This window comes from Malania oleifera, chromosome 13 (assembly GCF_029873635.1).
Source record: "Malania oleifera isolate guangnan ecotype guangnan chromosome 13, ASM2987363v1, whole genome shotgun sequence".
In the NCBI taxonomy this organism is placed as follows: domain Eukaryota; kingdom Viridiplantae; phylum Streptophyta; class Magnoliopsida; order Santalales; family Ximeniaceae; genus Malania; species Malania oleifera.
In genome coordinates this window covers 54,265,879-54,288,632 of record NC_080429.1, presented here as the reverse complement: position 1 = coordinate 54,288,632, position 22,754 = coordinate 54,265,879, and the positions used below count along the sequence as shown (strand labels likewise).

General features: G+C 34.4%; 1 non-coding gene across 1 annotated transcript; it reads left to right on the top strand.

Annotated features, from left to right (window-relative positions):
• Positions 1-2,453: 2,453 nt before the first annotated feature.
• Positions 2,454-2,558, top strand: LOC131146986 (small nucleolar RNA R71). The gene has a single exon (XR_009134521.1). It is a non-coding gene; the product is annotated as a small nucleolar RNA R71 (small nucleolar RNA).
• The last annotated feature ends 20,196 nt before the right edge of the window (positions 2,559-22,754 follow it).

Sequence of the window (22,754 nt, the reverse complement as noted above, 5' to 3'; positions counted from 1 at the left end):
TAGCCAGATTAACACAATTGCACTACCAATCAACTTTCAATGAGTTACGATTCCTAGTTTAGCCATATAAATAGAAACTACACATAAATGACCTAGTGTGTACTCCTAGGTTATATGCAAGTATATAAAGGGCATTAGTAGTGTCACGCATGGCCTAATCATCCATATTCACAATTTTTTTTTTCAATTTTATTCAAAAATGAGAAAGATTGAAGAAAAGAAAGAAACTTCCCTGACTTATTGGTGAATCCATAGAGGAATTAAGTTTTCAGCTCTGTACTCGTGCCAAATAAAGTTGCATCAAAAATATAATTTATTCAAAAGTGAATAGATAAATTAATAAAGTAATAAAGATAAAAGAAATAAACCTTTGGGTTGCCTCCTATAAGCGCTTGTTTTAACGTCTCCAGCCAGACGTTTCAATCTTCATCAACCAAGATCTCTAAGAGGAATAAATGCACAGTTCCTCTCCATTTGTTCTCCATAATAGTGCTTCAATCTCTGACCATTAACTCTGAATATATTCCCTGGGAAGAGTCTTAATCTTGAGTTGAATAGTAGAACTTGTTGTCCTAGACCAAACTCACGCCTGATAATATGTTTTTCATGCCACTTCTTCATCTACTCTTTGTAGATTTTTGCATTTTCATACGCATCACCCAAGAATGCATAGCGAAGATGCTTAGGGAATTGTTTCAACTTTAGAGATATAGGTTGCTGCATCTTTTCTTTAGAGATTACAGAATCCATCTTTGCTACCATAGGTTCTAGCCTCCCCACACGCTGCTGTGTTGTAATTTGCTGCAAGGATCGTTCTAGGTGATCAGCTTGTACATCTTTTTGAAAGACTTTTTCTACACCTTGTTGAATGACATCTACTCGAAAACAAGTGCTTGGATCTTCTGAGAATCTCATGTCTTGGTAGATGTTGAACATAACCTCTTCCTTATCCACTCTCAATGTTAACTCACCCTTTTGAACATCAATTAAAGCCCTTCCAGTGGCCAAGAATTAGCGGGACTTCTTGGTCTTCCTCCATATCTAACACCACAAAATCAGTAGGAAAAATAAATTTATCCACTTTTACCAATACATCTTCTATGATTCCATGTGGATACTTGATGGATCAGTCTTCTAGTTGCAATGAAATGGTTGTTTGTTTCATCTCTCCAAGTCCCAATTTCCTGCAAATAGAAAGTGGCATAAGATTAATACTAGCACCATGATCACATAAAACTTTATCAAAAAATAAATTTCCAATAGTGCAAGGCAAAGTAAAACTCCCTGGATCTTTTATTTTTTAAGGCAATTTCTTTTGAAGAATAGCACTACACTCCTCGGTAAGCTTTGCTGTTTCGAACTCCTCCAACCTTCTTTTCTTTGAAATGATCTCCTTCAGGAATTTGACATAGTTTGGCGTTTGTTCCAAGGCATCTGCAAAAGGAATATTTATGTGAATTTTCTTAAAAATATCCAAAAATTTAGAAAATTGCTTATCTAATTTTTGCTTTTGAAAGCATTGAGGATAAGGAAGTGGAGTAGAGAGAATAGGAGGATTGTCAGGAAATGAAATTGCTAGAAGCGTGTCTATCTATCTTGGTGTGTCATCCACAATCTCCTCTTCTTCCCCTTTATTCTTGCTTCGGCCATTCCTTTCAGGTGTAGGTGTGGACATGGTTTCCTTTGCTGGTGATTTCTCAATTTCTCTTCCACTCCTAAGTGTGATGACATTGCATTGTTCCTTAGGATTCACTTCTGTGTTGCTAGGAATTCCTCTTTGTTGGGTATTTATAGTCGTGGCCAGTTGCCCAATTTGCATTTCAAGGTTCTTCATAGTGGCTCCCATATTGTTGCAATGAGTCTCAATGTCGTCTAGTCGTGCATCTGTCTTTTTAAACCTTGCTTTTGTCTCCTCAACAAAAGATATCATGGCATCCTCAAGTGACATCTTCTTCTCACCTTGATGACTCTCAAATCCTGCAGGAGGTTGCAGCACATTCCTTGTATTTCCATAAGACAAATTCTCATGATGTCGAAGCCTTGAATGGTAATATTGTGGCAAAGGATCACCATGATAATTGTAATTCCGATTATTGATGTATTGAACCTGTTCTTGACTTGCTCCAATACTCGAATCTGTCCTACTTGTAGCTGCCACATATTCTGCACCTTGTGGTATCCTCTGGGTTGTCAAAGCTGAAATCTGATGGGATAGAGAAGTGACTTGAGTTGAAAGTGCAGTAAACGGCTCCAATTCATGAATTCTAGCAACTTTCTTAGCCATAGTTCTTTCAGTTGGCCATTGATAGTTTTTTGAGGCCATTTCTTCCAAAAGAGCAGTAGCACCCTCAGGTGTCTTTGACATCAAAGTTCCCCCAGATGCAGCATCAACTAAAGTCTGTGTTTGCCCATTTAACCCATTATAGAACATTTGAATTTGCAACCAATCCGGCAATCCATGTTGTGGGCAGTGTCGAATCAAATCTTTATACCTTTCCCATGCTTCATAGAGTGATTCAAAATCATGCTTTGAATTGACCAATCTCACTCTTGAGTTGAGCTGTTTTTGCAGGTGGAAAGAATTTAGCTAGAAATTTTTCTACCATGTCCTGCCAACTAGTAATACTCCCAGGTTGTAGCGACTGTAGCCAACCTCTTGTTTTGTCCCTCAAAGAGAAAGGGAATAGTCTCAGTCTAATGGTGTCTTCAGTAACACCATTGATCTTCACAGTATCACAAATCTCCAAAAACATCGCCAGATGGATATTGGGATCATCAAGTGGCGATCCACTGAATTGGGCTTGCTGCACCATGCTGATTAATGTGGGTTTGAGCTTAAAATTGTTGGCATTAATGGGCCGGCGTCTGATACCCAAATAATTTTCATTCACAACTGGTCGCACATAATCCTTCAAGGCGCGTGGCTACGCATTATCTTGTCCATTCTCCATGGCTAATACCCTTTTTTTCCTTAGTGCTACGAGCGTTCATTCAATCTCCGGATCAAAAGGAATAATGTCACGTGTTCTAGCCCTGCGCATCCAATATAAAAAAAAACACACCAGAAATACAAAAAAATAATAATAAAATAAAATAAAGAAAATAAATAAATAAAAATATAAAAAGAGAATTCTAAATTTAAACCAAGATTACTTTGTATCGATATTGGCAAAAATAAGATAAACTCAATCCCTGGCAACGGTGCCAAAAACTTGACCGGTGCAAACTGCAAGTGCACAGTATCGTAGTTTTATAATATAATGATGTGTAGAGTATCGTCCTCAGGGATTGATGTCTTGATTTTACCAAGTATTGAATTTTTACTAACCTTGATTTTATTTAGAAAAATTAATAATTTTAGACTGCAAAATTTAAACAAAGTTACTTTAAATAAACTATTCAGGAGAATTAAAAACTGGATACCGTGTGTCAAATTGATGATGGTGAAAACTTCTAGGAAACCGATTGCACCTAGTTTCTCACTATGCTTTACTCATTTAGCTAATTTAACTTTGTTTTCTTTGTTTGTTAACAGATCACCAATTTTTCCAAAAGCCTCTTTCGATAGTCAATCAGAACCTGTTCTTGTTTATTATTTAACATAAGAGTATGCAAATTAGTAACGCAAGAACGCAGTAAGACCCTCGATTTTTAATGCTACGTAGGTTCATACAAGTCTTTCGATCTCTATATTTACCTATGCTGAATTGTCCAAGATCTATCCTATAATCCCCCATTTCGGTAGCAAATCACAAGACTAAAATCATTTAATTAATGACTAGTTAATTAAAAGCATTAGGCACAGAATAACTCAAACAAAAATTAATGAAAACTACTTCAGATTAGCATCAAAGAGCAAGCATAGTTCGAAACTGGCTATATCATTTTCCTAGAATTGAAAATTTTAGTTCATTCCGAAAATTAAATCCAACATAACAGATTTCACCATATTTTCTTCAATTTGGAGCGTACGGGAAAGATGAACACTCGCCGCATCACCGTCGCGCGTCACGAACACCCTGAACACCGCCGTTGTTTGCTGCCTTCCGATTCTAAAAAGATATTATTTTTGCGTGCTTCCAACTCTCCTTTGCTGGCTGTGTATCTTCGCAGCACCCCCAAAAGAAAACCACAAGAAAGCTCCTAAAAAATAATTTTTCCAAGAAACTTTCTGTCGTTTGGCCTCCCTTGTGTGTCTCACTAAAAAAAATAAATTCTTTTTTTCTCCTAAGGTGCCGCCTTTCTCCCCAGCACAGCACACGCTGCCCCCCTCTTCTCCTCTTGCACACGGCTCTCTCCCAAGGAAACCCTCCTCTTTTACTTTTTCATTCCTTTCCTTTTGTCTTTTCTTTCTTTGCTTTTCTTTCCTTTCTTTTTTTCTTTCCATTCTTTTGTCTTTCCTTTCTATGTACCCAGCGCCTCACCCTTCTCAGATGACCCGGCTGCATGGCCGGGTCACATCTCATTTTTTATTTTTTTATTTTCTTTTTCTCTTTTTTCAAAGGTACATGAATTGCCCTCCTATTTCAAGCCCACTTTCGACCCTCTTATAGCTCGTAACTCTCAAATATTAAAACATAAAAGATGTTGAGCTCTTTTTTATCTTTTCCTAAAATTTTGAATTGTCTCAATCAGAGCTCAGATGAGAACGTTACGCCAAGATTACGAAGAATTGTCGAAATAATCCATAAAACGGCATATGCTAACTTCACGTCTGATTTCGATCTTGATGCATCCATTATTTCGCAAAATACAAAACATGAAAATTGTAGAAAATTTTCTTATCTTTCTATGGCATCACGAATAATCTGAATCGAAGGTTGGATGAGAGAGTTATGCACAGATTAAAAAGTGTCATCGGTTTTTGGCTTCCGATAGTTGCGCTACAAGAAAAAATTCCAAAATTTCATAAATTACTTAATAAAACTCAAATATTATAAACAGAACATAATGTTAAAATATTGAGAGTAATTAGGCATTTAAATACAAAATAGGATTCCCAATGCATGATTTAAAGCACCTAATTACGCAATTTAAGCGCGTAATCACAATGCATGTGATGTGTGTGTGCTTATTACAAACCAAAGACCCTAATTACTATTACAGACCAACTACATGAATGAATTATATATTACAACACAAAGTAGTTAGGTCTTCAATCTTCACTTGCTCTATGTGCGTCTTGATCTAGACAATTTTGGTTCTTGCGCATAATCTCATATACTCATTAGATTTTATGAGTATTTGTCATAATCAAAATTGGGCGTGACCTATAAGGTCGACACACATATCTGACATACAAGGTAGGTTTGAGAACCTTGAACCTCATAGACCTCTACTGTAATTTCCTCTATTCAATTGACCTCGACCAAAGCCTAGCTGAAAGCCTGAAGGTATGGGCATCTTCTTCTGTCCCTGCTCCTCTGCACCCATCCACTCACCAACCTCAGCCAAAGCTGCTCTATCGACCAACTCAGCAAAATCCTATATTTTCAACACCATAACTTGCCTGTAGATCTCATGTCTCAAACCCCTTTCAAACTGTCTTGCCTTTTTTGATTCTTTGGGTATGATAAATGGGGCGAAGTGGGACAACTTGATATATTTCACCGCATACTTCTAGACTTACTGTTGTCCCTGTTTCATATTTAGGAACTCCTTCACTTTGGCCTCCCTAATAGTGGCTGGGAAGTATTTGTCGAAGAACAAATCCTTAAAACGACACCAAGTCCTTTCTATAGGCACCGCCCTCTGATTCTCTAGTAATTTTACCACAGTCCATCATCTCTCAGCCTCCCCTGTCAGTTTATGGGTGGTGTATAAGACCCTCTGCTCTTTAGTGCACTGTAGCATCGCCAAAACCTTCTCTATATCCTACATCCAGTTTTTGGCAACTACAGGATCAATTCCTCCTGAAAATGTCGGAGGATTCATCTTGGTGAACTTCTCTATCATGCACCTATGGACTGTAGGCGAGCCTCCCTATTCTTTAGAGCTTTGTGCAATCTCAGCCATGACCTGCTAAGCTATACTACATAATACGACATCTAGATCACCTCTGCCTACACCCGAACGTCCAGTTCCATCACTGCAACTCGCATGAGCACTACTACCTCCATGATCCATCTTGAAAAGACAAGAACATGGCTTAGAAACCCTGTCGTTAAAATTTATGTATCTAATCCAAAACTCATATTATTCCACTATCTTGACATCCCTATCTTAATTCAAGATTTAGTCCTACACTTTAGAAACACAACTCGACAATAGTTTACTATGAATTTCCTAAAAACATCACCCTAGGAAAGGCACAGAAACCATCACGAAAACCCTGCCTCCAAACTGCAGAATAAAACCTCAAATCCTTTTCCTATACTTTGGTATTGTTTCTATTGCTCTCTAAAGTTTACAAAATTTAGCAACCTAGGCTCTGATACCAAACTATAACAACCTGCCTAATTCACCATATATATATATATATATATATATATATATATATTTATATATATATATACCCAAAATAAATACTAATAGAAACTTTAACACCTACTAAATTGATATAATCATGATCAACCTGGTCCCGGGGGTACCAGGGCTAAACCTGTTATATAACTTTGATACTTAAGCTGTAGGAAACGTAATTTACAAACATGTCATCCAATCAACCACAATTCCAGAGTACTACTAAATCTATTATATATACAATCATCTATCAAAAGACCAAAAAGTAACCTAGGGTCACTTCCCAAAAATAAATCTAACCCAAACTCAACAACTCACCCTTCTGATAGGGTAGCTTGGTCGGACTCTACCGTCGTGGTACTCTATCTACTCCTCTGCTGAGATTTCCTAAAATGTTTGAAATGTTGGGGTGAGACACCTCTCAATAAGGGAAATAAACTAATATCAGTGTGTGGCATTGTAAGTATTTTCCTGTTATACATATAAATAGTATAATAAGCATATTTGGTAAAACCTTCCTATAGTAAAACTGAGTAAAACATGATTTGTCATATCATAATAAGACATATTATATTACTATACCTAAAAATCATCTTATATAACTGTACAATATTGAAATAACACTCAGGATGGATAGTTAGCTGATGTCATGTCTTACCCCCACATGACTAGGCTGTGCAGCTAGAAGGTGGGACCTAGCAATGGTTGGCCGACCATGCTAGATCCAACATAAGTCTATAAGTATGATGTGCCTGCCCCTCCTGGTCTCGGACTGCCAGGGGAAAAACTTAACTCTACATTGAAGCCACATCGACTGCCATCTCCCACACTACTGGTTGTGTGGTAGAACTATCATAATTCTGAACATATAGCTATGGTACCATGCTCCTGAAATTGAACTAAACCATACCATCCGGGATCTGATGACAAATAATATGTTTCATATGCTGAACATAACTATTTTGTATTTTATAATAATATTTGACATGATAATATTTCATGAATTCTATCTTATCATACATGATTATGGCATCTGCATCAGCATGAATTACTGCATCTGCGTCGGTATAACATAATATACTGAACATGATTTCTCTGTACTGCTAAACATTATATTCATAAAATTATGGTTCCTGTATTGTTTTATAATTGCCCTGAAAACTATTATATCATGTTTGATTTGAAAAACATATTATTCTAGTACACATAAGTACATGGAAATTTAAACTCATGCCACATAGAAATGGGTAATATCTTGAACGTAAAATATGTTCTAAAATCATAATTTCTTAAAAACATGTTTAAATCATATCCCTGTTCATAGTAGTATTTTCCAAACATAATTCTATAATATACATATTTTCCTAAAATTTAATGCTCTAGAATAATAAATAATTTCATGAAAAATTCTGATTTAGTTTATCCTCTTACTTGACTTATTGAAAATGCCACAAATTACTCCAAAATTATACTCATGGCGTTCCCAGCTCAACACCCTGAAATTTACATTTCCCCCAACAAAACTTCTGTATAGACCCATCTAATACCTTTCCTTAGCCTAGAAATACCAAATACCTTAGTAAATATTAAAATAATAAACTTACCCATATATTGGGATGGTGCCCAAGTTGGCCTAACCAACAATCTACTCCTTTATATATGAAGAGAAACTTCCCAAGAGTAGCGTGGCGACTTGGGATCGTCAAATCGACGTGAAATGTGGTCGTATTTCTAGAGAGAAGGGGGAGGGGATGAAGTTAGAGAGAGAGAGGGAGAAAATTCCTCCCTGAATCTCCTCCCTGAATCTCTCGCCAAATATGAGTTCCAGGCCTTTTATAGATTTGCTTATCCACGTGACCTCGTAGACGAGTCACATTTCCTCGTCGATGAGTCCAAGAAATAGTCTCGTTGACAAACGCCTACTCTTTGCGATGAGATTTAGGCCCTAAAAATTGCCCTCTCAGTAGCTTCTCATAAACAAGACACACATCCCTGTCGACGAGTCCAACAGCCCTGCTTGTCGACGAGCACTTCTACACTCATCGACGAGACCCTGTTGAAATCCCTTTTTCAAAAATTCATTTTCTATCCTTCCTTTTATTATTTAATTACTATAATTCTTTAGGTCTCTACAAGAACTCTTATTTAGCTTTTGAGTCTCAACATTCTTATTGCGAGATTCAAAGGCTTGTCTATGCTATTTGATAAAATATTGTTTGCAAGCTTGAAACCTTAATCTTGGTCGTGCTTAACATTGGAAATATATTTGTTGAGATATTTTCTTAAAAGTTTAAATTCTTTTGATTATTTATTTGTTCAATATATTATCTCTAATCAAAGGCATTACTCTCTCTCTCTCTCTCTCTCTCTATATATATATATATATGTATGTATGTATATTTACAATATATATACACATTGGTTAAGAGTTGACACATAGCTTGACCCTATCTCAATTGAGAATAAATTACTATTATTAGTGAGTGCATTATTTATGTGCATTGGTATATACTAGCTTAATGGAGAAGCATTGATATTGTATTGAAAAATCATTTGATTATCTATTGTATTCCAGGCATAGCCTAAGGGGGTGTTGATCTAGCCCGTAAGGATCGGTTGTAAAGGTTGGGGTCAGCCCTGTTAATCTGACCCGGGGTTTACCTCACCCAATAAAAGGAGACTCTATAATTGGTGTTGCTCCACTTGCAAGTGAGCAAAGGTTTTAGTGGAAATCCTCCTACTTGTTAGCTCGAGGCAGGGACGTAGACATTGTTGTCGAACCCCGATAACATGTGTTATCTCATATTCCATTTGATTTAATTTCTGGTATTTAGTTCTTGATATATATCTACCGAATTTGTCTTTGAATACATATTTGTAATTGATTGAAAATATCTGAAGTAAATATTTATGCACATTAATTACTAATTTATTTATCTACTTTAAATACGAGTTTTAGACAGACCTTAGGTTGTGAACATACTGATTGCGGATGATTTGACCTAGAAATTTTTAATTTTCCTATTCACCCCCCTCTTGGGATTATATAAAGTTCAACAATTGGTATCAGAGCCTAGTTTCTTAGACTTAATTGTATTTCTGCAAAAAGATCACAATAACTCATGTTAGTGTAACCCCTTTTGGTGAGGGACACTCGTCCACACGTCCTCTTGTTTTCAGTGGTGTGAACTACACTTTCTAGAAATAGAGGATGCGTATTTACCTTCAAAACATTGATTGGAAGCTGTGGAGAGTGGTATTTAGAGGAATTTATGTTCCAGTTAAAATCATAGAAGGTACTAGCGTCCCTAAAGTGGAAGAAGAATATATTGATGATGACATGAAAGGAGTAAATGTTAATGCAACTACTATGAATAATTTATATTGTGCACTTGACACTAATGAATTTGATAGGGTTATGGCATGCACAACCTCTAACGAAATATAGGATAAATTAGAGGTTACTAGTGAGTACGAGGCATTAAGGATGAATACTAGTGAATCCATATAGAGCATGTACACTCATTTCACACACATCACTAACTCATTGCATGCACTAGGGAAAACATATCCCACATACAAATGATTAAGAAAATTCTTAGGGGATTGCCAATAATTTGGGAAGCAAAGGTTGCTGCTATAGCGGAGGGTAGAGACTTAAAGGCAATGACTCTAGATGAACTAATAGGGTCACTCATCACATACGAGATGGCTATTAATGAGAGATTGATTGATTAAACTAGAGTAAATAAGGTAACTACCTTAAAAACTTCTACTAACACCTTTAGTGAATGTAGTGAACCAGAGTTAGGAGAAGATATGACTATGCTAACCCAAAAATTCAATAGGTTTTTTAGAAAGAATAGTAGACCATCTAGAAGGTTCTGAGACTCAGCATCTGAAAAGGGAGAGTCAAGAAAAAGGAAAGAAAAATCAAATGCACCCATATACTACAGCTATAACAAAGTCGGGCATATCAAAGTAGAATGCCCATTGTTGAAAAAGGAATCAAAGAAAAAGAAGAAAGCAATGAAAGTCGGCACATCATGGGACAAAAAAAACAACAGTGATTTAGACACAGACTCTAGTGACATTGAGGCTGCCAACTTATGCTTGATGGCACACAATGATGAGGTACACTCATCTTGCTTTTTATCGTCTTACTATTCTGATGATAATTCTGATTCTGACAGCATGCCTACATATAAAGAACTACAGCATGAATATATTTGTGTCTTTAAATTGCTAAATAAGATGACCAAGGAAAATGATGTTTTGAAAAGAAAATTGAAAATTGGTCAAAACTTTTTGAAATTGGAAAGAAATCCCATACTGCTTCTCTAATAAAAAAGGACTTGAAAATTGCTGAACTTGAAAGCAAATTGGTAGAAATGTCCAAAATTCTATCTAAATTCACCATGGGCCAAAACACTTTCGAAAAAATCCTTGGAGTCCAAAAAATTTTCCTTGATAAAGAAGGTATAGTCTTTAACTGTATTGAAAACAAAACACGGGATGATCTTTATTTGGGATACTTTGCTCGTGAACCAAAAGTGCACATTCTATCTAAAGTTTCATCTATGCAAATGACATTTTTTAAATGCAAAAAAAGGGGTTATATTCAATTTGACTACCCATTTAGAAATAGAAATGTGAAAGTTAAGAAAGTATGGAAAGTCAAAGGTGAACCAAGCACTAACCCCTTTGCACGCAACCTAATTTGGTTACCAGCATTAGTTATTTAAATATTTTTGCAGGTGTGTTTGAGATCATCCTCCTCTAAGGACAAGTGGTATATGGATAGCGGTTGTTCATGACATATGACTAGCGACAAGGCTACGTTTGTGTCCATTGTACCCAAGGAAGAAGGGTTTGTGACCTTTAGGGACAACACAAAGGGCAGAATCATCGGAGTAGGTAAGGTGGGTAAGGCACCTTCCGTTGTTATTGATGATTTCTTATTAGTTGATGGTTTAAAACATAACCTGCTAAGCATAAGTCAATTGTGCGATAAAGGTTATAGAGTGTCATTTGAAAACGACAAATGCATTGTTGAGAATAAATCTGATAACAAAATTTTATTCACTGCTAATCATCATAAAAATGTTTATACCACTAGATTTGATAACTTTTCTTTACAGCATGTAACATGTTTCTCTGCTATAAACGAAGCAAGTTGGTTGTGGCACAGAAGACTAGAGCATGCTAGCATGGATTTAGTATCAAAACTGGTAAAAAACGATTAAGTCAAAGGTTTGCTAAAAAATCAATTTGTAAAAGATAAAATTTGTGATGCATGTTAGTTTGGTAAGCAATCTAGATCCGGTTTTAAGAAAAAGAAAACTATTTCTACTACTAGGCCACTTCAAATGCTGCATTAAGACTTATTTGGTCATAATCAAGTTCAGAGTCTAGGACGAAAATTGTATGCATTTGTAATTGTAGATGACTATTGCAGGTTCACATGGGTATTGTTTATTACATATAAAGACGAATCTTGTGAACAATTTACTAGCCTTTGTAGAAAGATCCAAAATGAAAAGGGGTACAAAATAACACACATCAAACGTGATAGGGGAATAAAATTTAAAAATGAAGTGAAAACTAAGGTGTAGTCCAAAGAGGGAGGGGGTGAATTGGGTTATTAATTTTTTTTTTTTAAACCTTTAATGAATTCTTAACCTATTTTAATTTTTTTTAAAGATTTCCTGACTTCTTATTGATTTAGCAATCACACAAAAATTCAATGTTCTTTTATTCAATCCATAACAAAACAATCATTCAATCAATCAACCAAACCAATTAACCATTATATATTTAATCAAGACATAAGATTCAACTTTCAGCTTTTTCAGCCCTGTGTTTAATTCAAGCCCTGTAGTAATGAAATTTGTTTCTTCAATGCAAACCACAACTCAAATTCCCAACAACTCAGAATTTAAATAAACTCTTAGTTAATTTGTCTCTGGGTGTTAACCAATCAACGTACTCCCTTTGAGGTTTCCGCAAAGTATTGATCAACCAACGTACTCCCTTTCGATTTCCGCAATTCCAAAACCAAATTAAACTTAAGTTTATTTAAAATCCCAATTATGTAGCATATATGATTATGAAATTAAATCATCCGTGCAGTTTATATGTTTGCTAGATTTTTTAAGAGAGTAAGGGAAAGAGAGTGACACCAGTTTTTTTACAAGGTTCGGCCTATCCCCAGCCTACGTCCTCACCTTAGGCAAACCACCTAAGGATTCACTTAACCAGTTCTTTTCCAGGCAAAACAAAACCATTACACACTCCTTCAATAGGCTAAAGCACCGCCTCTCCAAGTAATACCCCACACTTGGTCACTCTTTCAATAGGCTAGAGCTGCACCTCTCCAAGTGATACCCCATACTTGGCTAACGATCCAACAAAGGAACAAGAAACAAGAGCTGCGTACAATAATGCTTTCACACAAAGGAGATTAGTACAATTTCAAAACTATATACTTCAAAGTAAATCAATATGAAATTGAAATTGAAGGTCAAGGGAATTTATCACTGATTAATTCTTTCAATGAATGAAAGATTCAAAGTTGAAGCACAAACGAAGTGATTAAAAGTTAGCAATACTCGGTGGAATTTGTGAGCAATATGCAAGCAAGAGAGCCTTTGAAGGATGAGAGTAATTGAGAGAGTATGAGAGCTGAAATTGATGCTTGGTGAATAAAATCAATGGCCTTGGGAGCTATTTATAGATTTAGAAAAGCATTTAACTTGATCCCCAAGTTTACTTGGAGTAGTGCCCAAATTTTAGATAAGTTTGAGCCCCAAGCAATCAAATTTTAAAAACTTTTCCGTTAGAAAAATTTGAATTTTACCTCGTGGCAGCAGCCTGTCACTTTAGGTTAGGCGCCTGTCAGCTTAAAACTCATTTTAATTTCACAGACAGAAAGGTGGCATTCGTTTGGAAAAACACAGTCAGGCTTCTCAATTTACCTCGTCAGGCTTCTTTCAAGGTTTGGTCTGTCGCCTGAAGACCTTCTGTCTATCCATCTTAAAAACCATTAAATATGTCAGCCTACTGAGGGTGTTTAGTCAGGCTTCTATCTAGTTCAAAATTCAATTTGTAAGATTTCCTTTCAAAAACTCTTTTTGCTTCTCAAATCTTGAAATTTTGTTTTGTTTACTTAAAAATATTTTCCAAGATCAAAAGTTTAGGCCTTTAGGTCTCTTATATCTAATGAGCTTCAACGAATTTCTTATCAATGTATACTTGAAATACTTACATCATATGTCCCATGAACTCTTTCAACTTTTCGTTTTTTGAACTCCTTGAAGTCTTCACGTATGAAGATGTTTGCTCTGAGTCCTTTAGGTCCTGAACTTCATCTTTCTTTGAGCATTCATTTTAGATCAATTGAATTGATGTAAGCTTTCAAACTTTGATAAATCATCCTTGAATCCATGATTTAAGCTTCATATGATCATCATTCTTTGAAATATAAGCTTTCATGAATCCTTCTAAACACTTGACCTTGTTTTCTCATAGTTGAGTCTTGAAATGTCATTGCTCAATGAAATATGTTAAGTTCCACTTGTTTGTTAGCATCAAAACAGGATATTAAGTCTTGTAAGGAAAACAATCTCCCCATTTTTTATGATGACAAGTAAGGAGCAAAAATTTGACTAAGCCTTAAAAAGGCTACCCCTTACAATAAGCATTATCTTAACAAACTTAACAATTTTAAGATCAATTTCAAAAACTCTTTTACTATCATGCTCATTACATCATTCAAGTTCAAGATCATTCATTATCAAATACTTCTCCCCCTTTTGAGATATATATATATATATATATATATATATATATATATATTCAACTTTTTCAAAAATTTTCAAATCATGCTCAATTTTTGCTCAAAACTTCTCCCCGTTTTGACATCAATAAAAAAGAGTAAGATATCAAAATGATTGAGTTCAAATAAAATCATATTTTGAGCATATGCATATCAAACATGCATATCAAGTATATGTACACACTCAATTCATTATTTTTCAATATGGCATGTGTAGTGTGCTTCAATAGTCAAATAGTCATGTATATTTCATATTTGTAATTCATATATGTGTTGTAACATCTTTACTAACAGTATTATCCCTCTTTGAAAATTTCATTAATTCATGATAACAATTGAAAATTTTATTAATTCATGATACCAATTGAACTTTTGAATTTGTGATACCAATTAAAACATTAAAGAATAATACTAATTGAACATTTCATTAATTCATGATATCAATTGAAAAATTAGGTATAAAGAAAACATAGTACAAGCAATAAGTCATATAACTCCCCCTTAATTTAATACATTCAGATTTGATACCAATTATGTTTTTAAATTTATCATCCCATGTTTCAAACATTGATTCATATCATGTATGTGCTCATGGATACTAATATCAAATACCAATATCATATCAATGTCATAACATGCTCATGGATATAATTATGCTTGTTATGCTCAAATATTAATTTATATATTCATGGATACCAATATACTTTATAGATACCAATGCTAATGTCACATACTCCTCATGGATACTAAATTATTTACATGCAAATCTTTCAATTTATCCATGTGATCCATCATTAGCATGTATGGTCAAGAATTAATTTCATATTCATATATCAAATCATATCAAAATTCATGCTTCTAAATTATGCTTAATAACTCCATGCTTAGATTTTCAATATATAGTGAGGCACAAATCATCAATCATTTTCATGTCTTTGGAGATTTGAAGATATACACATGTAGGATATAGCATATCAGCATAACATTTAAGGATGGAGCATATCATTATCATGTGCATTGTACTACAATATTGCTCAATTTGTTCTCATTCTCAAATATCTTTTCTTAATTAAAAAACTCAAGCAGTAAGCTCATATTTTCTTTGATTTCATATGACTTCCCAAGCATCATATATCTTAATACTTTCTAATTAAAGACTTGTATGAATTATAGTATGATTTTGGCCAACAAATTTATTTTTGTTTTTATTTGTTTCAATAAGCTCTTAAACTCTTCTTTGAGATTTTCCATTGATTTGAACAAGACTTTTTATCTAGGTACCCATACTTTTGTGGGTCGTGATTGTTTAACGAAGGATGTTTCTTTTATTCTCCATATACTTGTTTAGTTTTCACATCCTTTCTGTTTAATGGACATTCAAACTTTATATGTCCCTTCTTCTTACATAGGTAGCATGTGGTGTGAGTGTAAGCATTTGAAGAGGTGCTAGCATAATTTTTAGATGCTTTTGTAAAGTATCCTATGTAGAGATTCTTTTTCTTTGTATTCTTAACCCCATTAAATCATATGCCTTCTTTATTTAAGGACATTCTTTTTGAGCCAATCATTTTGTCAAAATTTTCTTTTCCTTTTGTGAAATTGTAAATGATTTTGTCTTGATCCTCAATTTCTTTCTCAAGATCATAAATTTTTGATTTTTGTATATTTTTACCATTTTCTTGTTTTTGAGACATTTTTACGATTTTATTCTCTAATTTAGAAATATATTGATCTTTCTCATTTTCCATAGAGTATTGGGATCTTAGGTCTTCTAATTCTTTCATCAACTTTTCATTCTTGCTTTCTAATTTCTTGATTTTCAAATCTTTTTCCTTTTCAACAAGATTAATGAATTCCAACTCCTTTATCATACCTTCATTCTTATTTTTCAATGAAATATATTGTTTAGTTACTTTGACTAGGATTTTATGAACTTTGAATAATTCATTTTGTAACTCATCATAACATGACATGCTCTCATCATTATAGCTAGGAACCTCTTGGTCACTTGATTCACTTTCTGAACTACTTGTACTCATGTTGTCCCAAGTAGTGGTTTTCATTGCCTCTCTTCTTTCTTTTTGGAATCCTTCTTAAGTAGTGGACATTCCGATTTCATGTGTCCATTCTTCTTGCAATTATAACATGTAGGGATTTTATTTCTTGATTTCTTTGTATTGGATTCTTCTTCATCTGATTCGGATTTTAAGTTCCTAATTTTTCATGTGAATTTGTTCTTCCTTCTAAGAATTCTTGCTAGCTTCTTGGATTTGTAGGCTAATTCATTTTCATCCATCTTTTCTTCATCTTTATCACTAGAGTTTTCTTTTGATGTTTTAAAAGCAATAGATTCTTGGGCTTTAGATTTTCAACTTCTTTCATTCATTGCCATTTCATATGTGAGGAGAAAACCTATTAATTCATCTAGGGATGTATTTTTGAGATTTCTTCCTTCCGTAATTGCTGTAGCTTTAGGTTCCCATATTGGTGGTAGCCCTCTAAGAATTTCCTAGATCATTTCATAGGTGGTGTATGTTATTCCTAAGGCATTGAGGGAGTTAATAATATAGGTGATCCTAGTGTACATACTAGTGATGGCTTTATCCGGGTTCATTTTAAAAGCTTCATACTCCCTAGTGAGCATATCGATTCAATTGTCCCTTACATCAATAGTACCTTCATAGGTTACTTCTAATTTTTTCCCAAATCTCTTTTGTTGTTTTACGTTCCATGACCCTATTAAATTTATTAATATCAAGAGCACAATATAAATTTATAGCACTTGAATTTACTTGAAGCATCTTATGGTCATTGTTGGTCAACTCTTTTTCTTCTTTGGGAATTTCCTTGCCATCTATGGTTTTAGTAGGAATTAAGTCACCATGTGTGACAACCTTACAAGCCTTCCAATCCATTGTTAGAAGATAAATTCTCATGCATTGTTTTCGAAATGTGTAGTTCAAACCACAAAAGATAGGAGGTCTAGTTTAGGATTGAACCTCTCCAAAGGGAGCTACACCTAAGTATGCCATCTAGATCTTTATGTAGCAACTAGTTAGAATTTACTACAACCACGCTTTGATAACAATTGAAAACTAAGGTGTTGTCCCAAGAGTGGGGGTGAATTGGGTTATTAATTTTTTTTTTAAAACTTATATAAATTCTTAACCTCTTTTATTTTTTTTAATGATTTCTTGACTTCTTATTAATTTAGCAATCACACAAATATTCAATGTTATTTTATTCAATCCACAACCACACAATCATTCAGTCAATCAACCAAACTAATTAACCACGATATATTTAATCAAGATATAAGATTCAGCTTTAAGCTTTTTCAACCCTTTGTATTTGATTCAAGCCCAGTAGCAATGGAATTTGATTCTTCAATTCAAACCACAACTCAAATTCTCAACAATTCAGAATTTAAATAAATTCTTAGTTAATTTGTCTTTGGATGTTAACCAATCAATGTACTCCCTTTGAAGTTTCCACAAAGTATTGATCAACCAACATACTCCCTTTCGGTTTCCGTAATCCCGAAACAAATCCAAATTATGTAGTATATATGATTATGAAATTAAATCATCCATGCAGTTTATATGTTTGCTAGATTTTTTAAGAGAGAGACACCTTCTTTTTTACAAGGTTCGGCTTATCCTCAGCCTACATCCTTGCCTTAGGCAAACCACCTAAGGATTCACTAGACCAGTTCCTTTACGGGCGGAACAAAACTATTACAAACTCCTTCAATAGGTTAGAGCACCGCCTCTCTAAGTAATACCCCACACTTGGTCACTCTTTCAATAGGCCAGAGCTATACCTCTCCAAGTGATACCCCATACTTGGCCAACGATCCAACAACCTGGGATTGTCAAAGGAATAAGAAAGAAGAGCTGCGTACAATAATGCTTTCACACAAAGGAGATTAGTACAATTTCAAAACTATATACTTCAAATTAAATCAATATGAAATTGAAATTGAAGGTCAAGGGAATTAATCACCAATTAATTCTTTCAATGAATGAAAGATTCAAAGTTGAAGCACAAACTCAGTGATTGAAAGTCAGCAATACTCAGTTGAATTCCTGAGCAATATGTGAGCAAGAGAGCCTTCGAAAGATGAGAGTAATTAAGAGAGTTTGAGGGCTGAAATTGATGTTTGGTGAATAAAATCAATGGTCTTGGGGCTATTTATAGATTTAGAAAAGCATTTTACTTGATCCCCAAGTTTACTTGGAGTAGTGTCCAAGTTTTAGATAAGTTTGAGCCCCAAGCAATAAAATTTTAATAATTTGCCCATTAGAAAATTTTGAATTTTACTGCGTGGCAGCAGCTTGTCACTTTAGGTTAGGCGCCTATCAACTTAAAACTCATTTTAATTTCACAGGTAGAAAGGTAGCAGTCGCCTAGAAAAACACAGTCAGGCTTCTCAGTTTACCTTGTCAGGCTTCTTTTAAGGTCTGGTTTGTTGCCTAACGACCTTCTATTTGTCCATCTTAAAAACCATTAAATACGTCAGCCTACTGAGTGTGTTCAGTCAGGCTTCTGTCTAGTTCAAAATGTTGTTTTTAAGATTTCTTTTCCAAAACTCTTTTTGCTTCTCAAATCTTGAAATTTTATTTTTTTTTACTTAAAAAATATTTTCCAAGATTAAAAGTTTAGGTCTCTAGGTCTCTTATATCTAATGAGCTTCAATGAATTTCATATCAATGTATACTTGAAATGCTTACATAATATGTCCTATGAACTCTTTCAACTTTTCATGTCTTGAACTCCTTGTAGTCTTCATGTATGAGCATGCTTGCTTTGAGTCCTTTAGGTCCTGAACTTCATCTTTCTTTGAGCTTTCACTCTGTATCACTTGAATTGATGTAAGCTTTCAAACTTTGATAAATCATCCTTGAATCCGTGCTTTAAGCTTCATATTATCATCCTCCTTTGAAATATAAATTTTCATGAATCCTTCTGAACACTTGACCTTACTTTCTTATAGTTGAGTCCTGAAATGTCATTGCTCAACCAAATATATTAAGTTCCACTTGTTTGTTAGCATCAAAATAGGATGTTAAGCCTTCTAAGGCCAACATGAAGGCGTCGAGAACTACTGTGACTCAAAGGGTATATCTCATAATTTCTCTGCACCTAGGACTCCTAGCAAAATGATGTTGTTGAAAGAAAGAGTAGGTCCTTGTAAGAAATGAGTAGAACAATGCTTAATGAACATAAATTACCCAAGTATTTTTGGGCCAAAGTAGTGAGCACTGCTTGCTACTCAATGAACAGAGTCTTAATTAGGCCCTATCTGAATAAAACTCCCTATGAATTATGGAATGGCCATAGACCAAACATCTCCTATTTTCATGTCTTTGGCTGTAAATGCTTTGTGCTTAGGGATAATAAGCACCTAGGAAAGTTTGACTCAAAATCTGATAAGGGAATTTGTCTAGGTTATTCACTTGACAGCAAGGCTTACAAAGTATTTAATAAAAGAACATCGATTGTTGTTGAATGCATCCATGTAGTATTTGATGTGTCAAATCCTTTCTCTAAAATAGCTAATGAAGACGATATTGACATTAGAACAGGATTAGAGAAGCTTTCCATTGAAAATAATGTAGATAAGAAATCAGAGATTAAAGATAAATCAATTGAAGATAACAAAGTGTAAAATGAGGTTCAGGAACTACCTAGAGACTAGAAATTTGTTAGGAACCATCCCATTGAACAAATTATAAGAGAACCCTCACATGGAGTTGCCACACATTCTTCCTTAAGAAACCTAGTTAGTCATTTGGCATTCTTATCCTAGGAAGAACCTAAAAATATTAATGAAATCATAGAGAATGAATTATGGGTACTATCTATGTAGGAAGAGCTAAATCAATTTGAAAGAAGTAAAGTCTGGGCCTTAGTTCCTAGACTTGACGATCACACAATTATTGGAACCAAATGGGTTTATAGAAACAAAAAGGATGAAAATGGAGTAGTGATTAGAAACAAGGCTAGGTTAGTAGACCAAGGGTATAATTAGGAGGAAGGAATAGAATTTGAGGAAACATATGCTCTCATGGCTAGGATGGAAGCCATTCGCATGTTACACGCATATACCGCTTTTAAGGACTTTAAATTATATCAAATGGGTGTTAAAAGCTCCTTCTTAATGGCTATATCAATCAAGAGGTCTATGTAGAACAACCGCCAGGATTTGAAAACCATAAATATCCTAATCATGTATATTGATTTTCTTAAGCCTTGTATGGATTGAAATAGACTCCTAGAGCTTGGTATGTGAAGCTTAGTGGTTTTCTTCTAGAAAAGGGATTTACTAGAGGCAAGGTTGACACTACACTTTTCATTAAATGTAAAAATGATCACATGCTCCTTGTACAAATATATGTTAATGATATTACCTTTGGAGCTACAAATGATGAATTATGTAATGAGTTTTCCAAATGCATGTAAAACGAATTTGAAATAAGCATGATGAGTGAACTAAGTGAAAACAAAGGTGTAGTCCCAAGAGGGGGGGGGGGGGGGGCGGTGAATTGGGTTTTAAAATTTTCTTTTAATTCCTTTAAGGAAAACTTAACCTTTTTTTGATAATGCACAACAACTTAATTCTTTTTATTCAGTCCACAACCATACAAACATTTAGTCAAACCAATTAACCAAGCCAATCAATCATAAAACATTCAATCAAGATATACGTTGCAACTTAATGGAAATTCTCAGCTTCTTCAACTTGTGTGCAGCCCTATTTACATAAATTTGAATCAAGCCCTGTATAAATGAAAATTTTCTCTTAATGCAAACCACAACTCAATTCCTAAACAACTCAGAATTTAAATAAATTCTTTAGTTAATTTGTCTTTGGGTGTTAACCAAATAACGTACTTCCTTTTGAGGTTTCCACAAAGCTTTGATCAACTAATGTACTCCCTTTTGGTTTCTGCAATCCCAAATCAAAATTAAACTTTAAGTTTATTTAACTTCCAAATTACGTAGTTTGTATAATTAAGAAAATTAAATCATCTACGCAATTTTTATGTGCTGAATGTAAAGAGAGTAAGGGAAAGAGAGAGTGAGACCACATTTTTTACGAGGTTCGGCTTAGCCCTAACCTACATCCTCACCTTTGGCAAAACACCAAAGGATTCACTAAAACTAGTTCCTTTACCGAGCAGAAAAACACCGTTTACACATTCCTTCAGTAGGCTAGAGCCCATATCTCTAAGTGATATCCCCTCACTTGGTCACTACTTCAATTAGGCTAGAGCCCGCCTCTCTAAGCGATACCCCATGCTTAGCCAATGATCCAAACAATCCTCGGAGTTGTCAATCTACAAGAAAATCAAAATGATTTTTTGTGTACAAGAAACCGCCTCTAAAAAGAGCAGGTTAGTAAAAGTTCAGCACTATATATTTCAATGTAAAAATATCAATATGAAATAGAATGAAGCTTAAGTGTATAATTCACCAAATTCTTTCTTAGATGAAGACTGGTAGTAGAAATTCAGGGTAGTAAGGATCAGTACTTCAGAAACTTTCAGCAAATCAAAATTGCAAAGAGTTGAGCAAGAGAGAGTTTGAGAGAACAACAATGCTTTCAGTAGATTTTTCAATTTCCTTGGTTCTTAGTTGTAATTTGATTTGAAAAACCATGTATTTATAGGCTTTAAAAAAATATTGTCATGTTGCCCAAGATTACTTGGAGTATCTTCCAAGTTTTTACAAATTTTGGAGCACAAGCAACCTTTGTTTCGAATTTAAAACATTTTAAAAAATTTCTCGTTGACAGTGTTCATATGTCTGAGGTATTGGGTTCAGACGACTAAAGTTCTTTAATGCTTTGAAGATAGTGAACTAGACACAGGGTCAGACGTCTCATCTTGGGGTTCAGACTTCTGAAGTTGCAGGTTTAGACGTCTGAAGTCAGGGTTCAGTCTTCTGATGTGCTTCTGCTTGTTTTTGTGTTTCACCAATAAATCTTCAAACAATTGAACTTAATCTTTAGACTTCTGAAGTAATTATTTAGATGACTAAGCTCAAACCTCAGTCTTCCAAAGTTAAATCTTCAGACTTTGAAACAATAATTTCAGTCTTTTGAGTAGTACACTTTCTGGTTTTTTCATTTTAGTTTCAAAAATATGTTTTACTCTCTTTCTTTACTCTTTTATAAAACATTTTTGGGGGTTTTAAAATAGGTCTCTAAGTCCATGTATTTCTATTAAAAAAGCTTCAAAATATTTCAAATGATATTTAAACATTAAAGTACTTACACAAAGACTTCTAAGACTTTTCACATTCTAGGTACTTGAGTCTTCATGCTTTGTCTTTCTTTGAGCTCTTTGCTTTGAAGCTTCAATGTTCTTTGAGCTTTCTCTTTAACATGATGCTCTCATATTCTTCAAGCTTTATTTGATCATTTTAAAACCATGCTTTTGATTCTTTA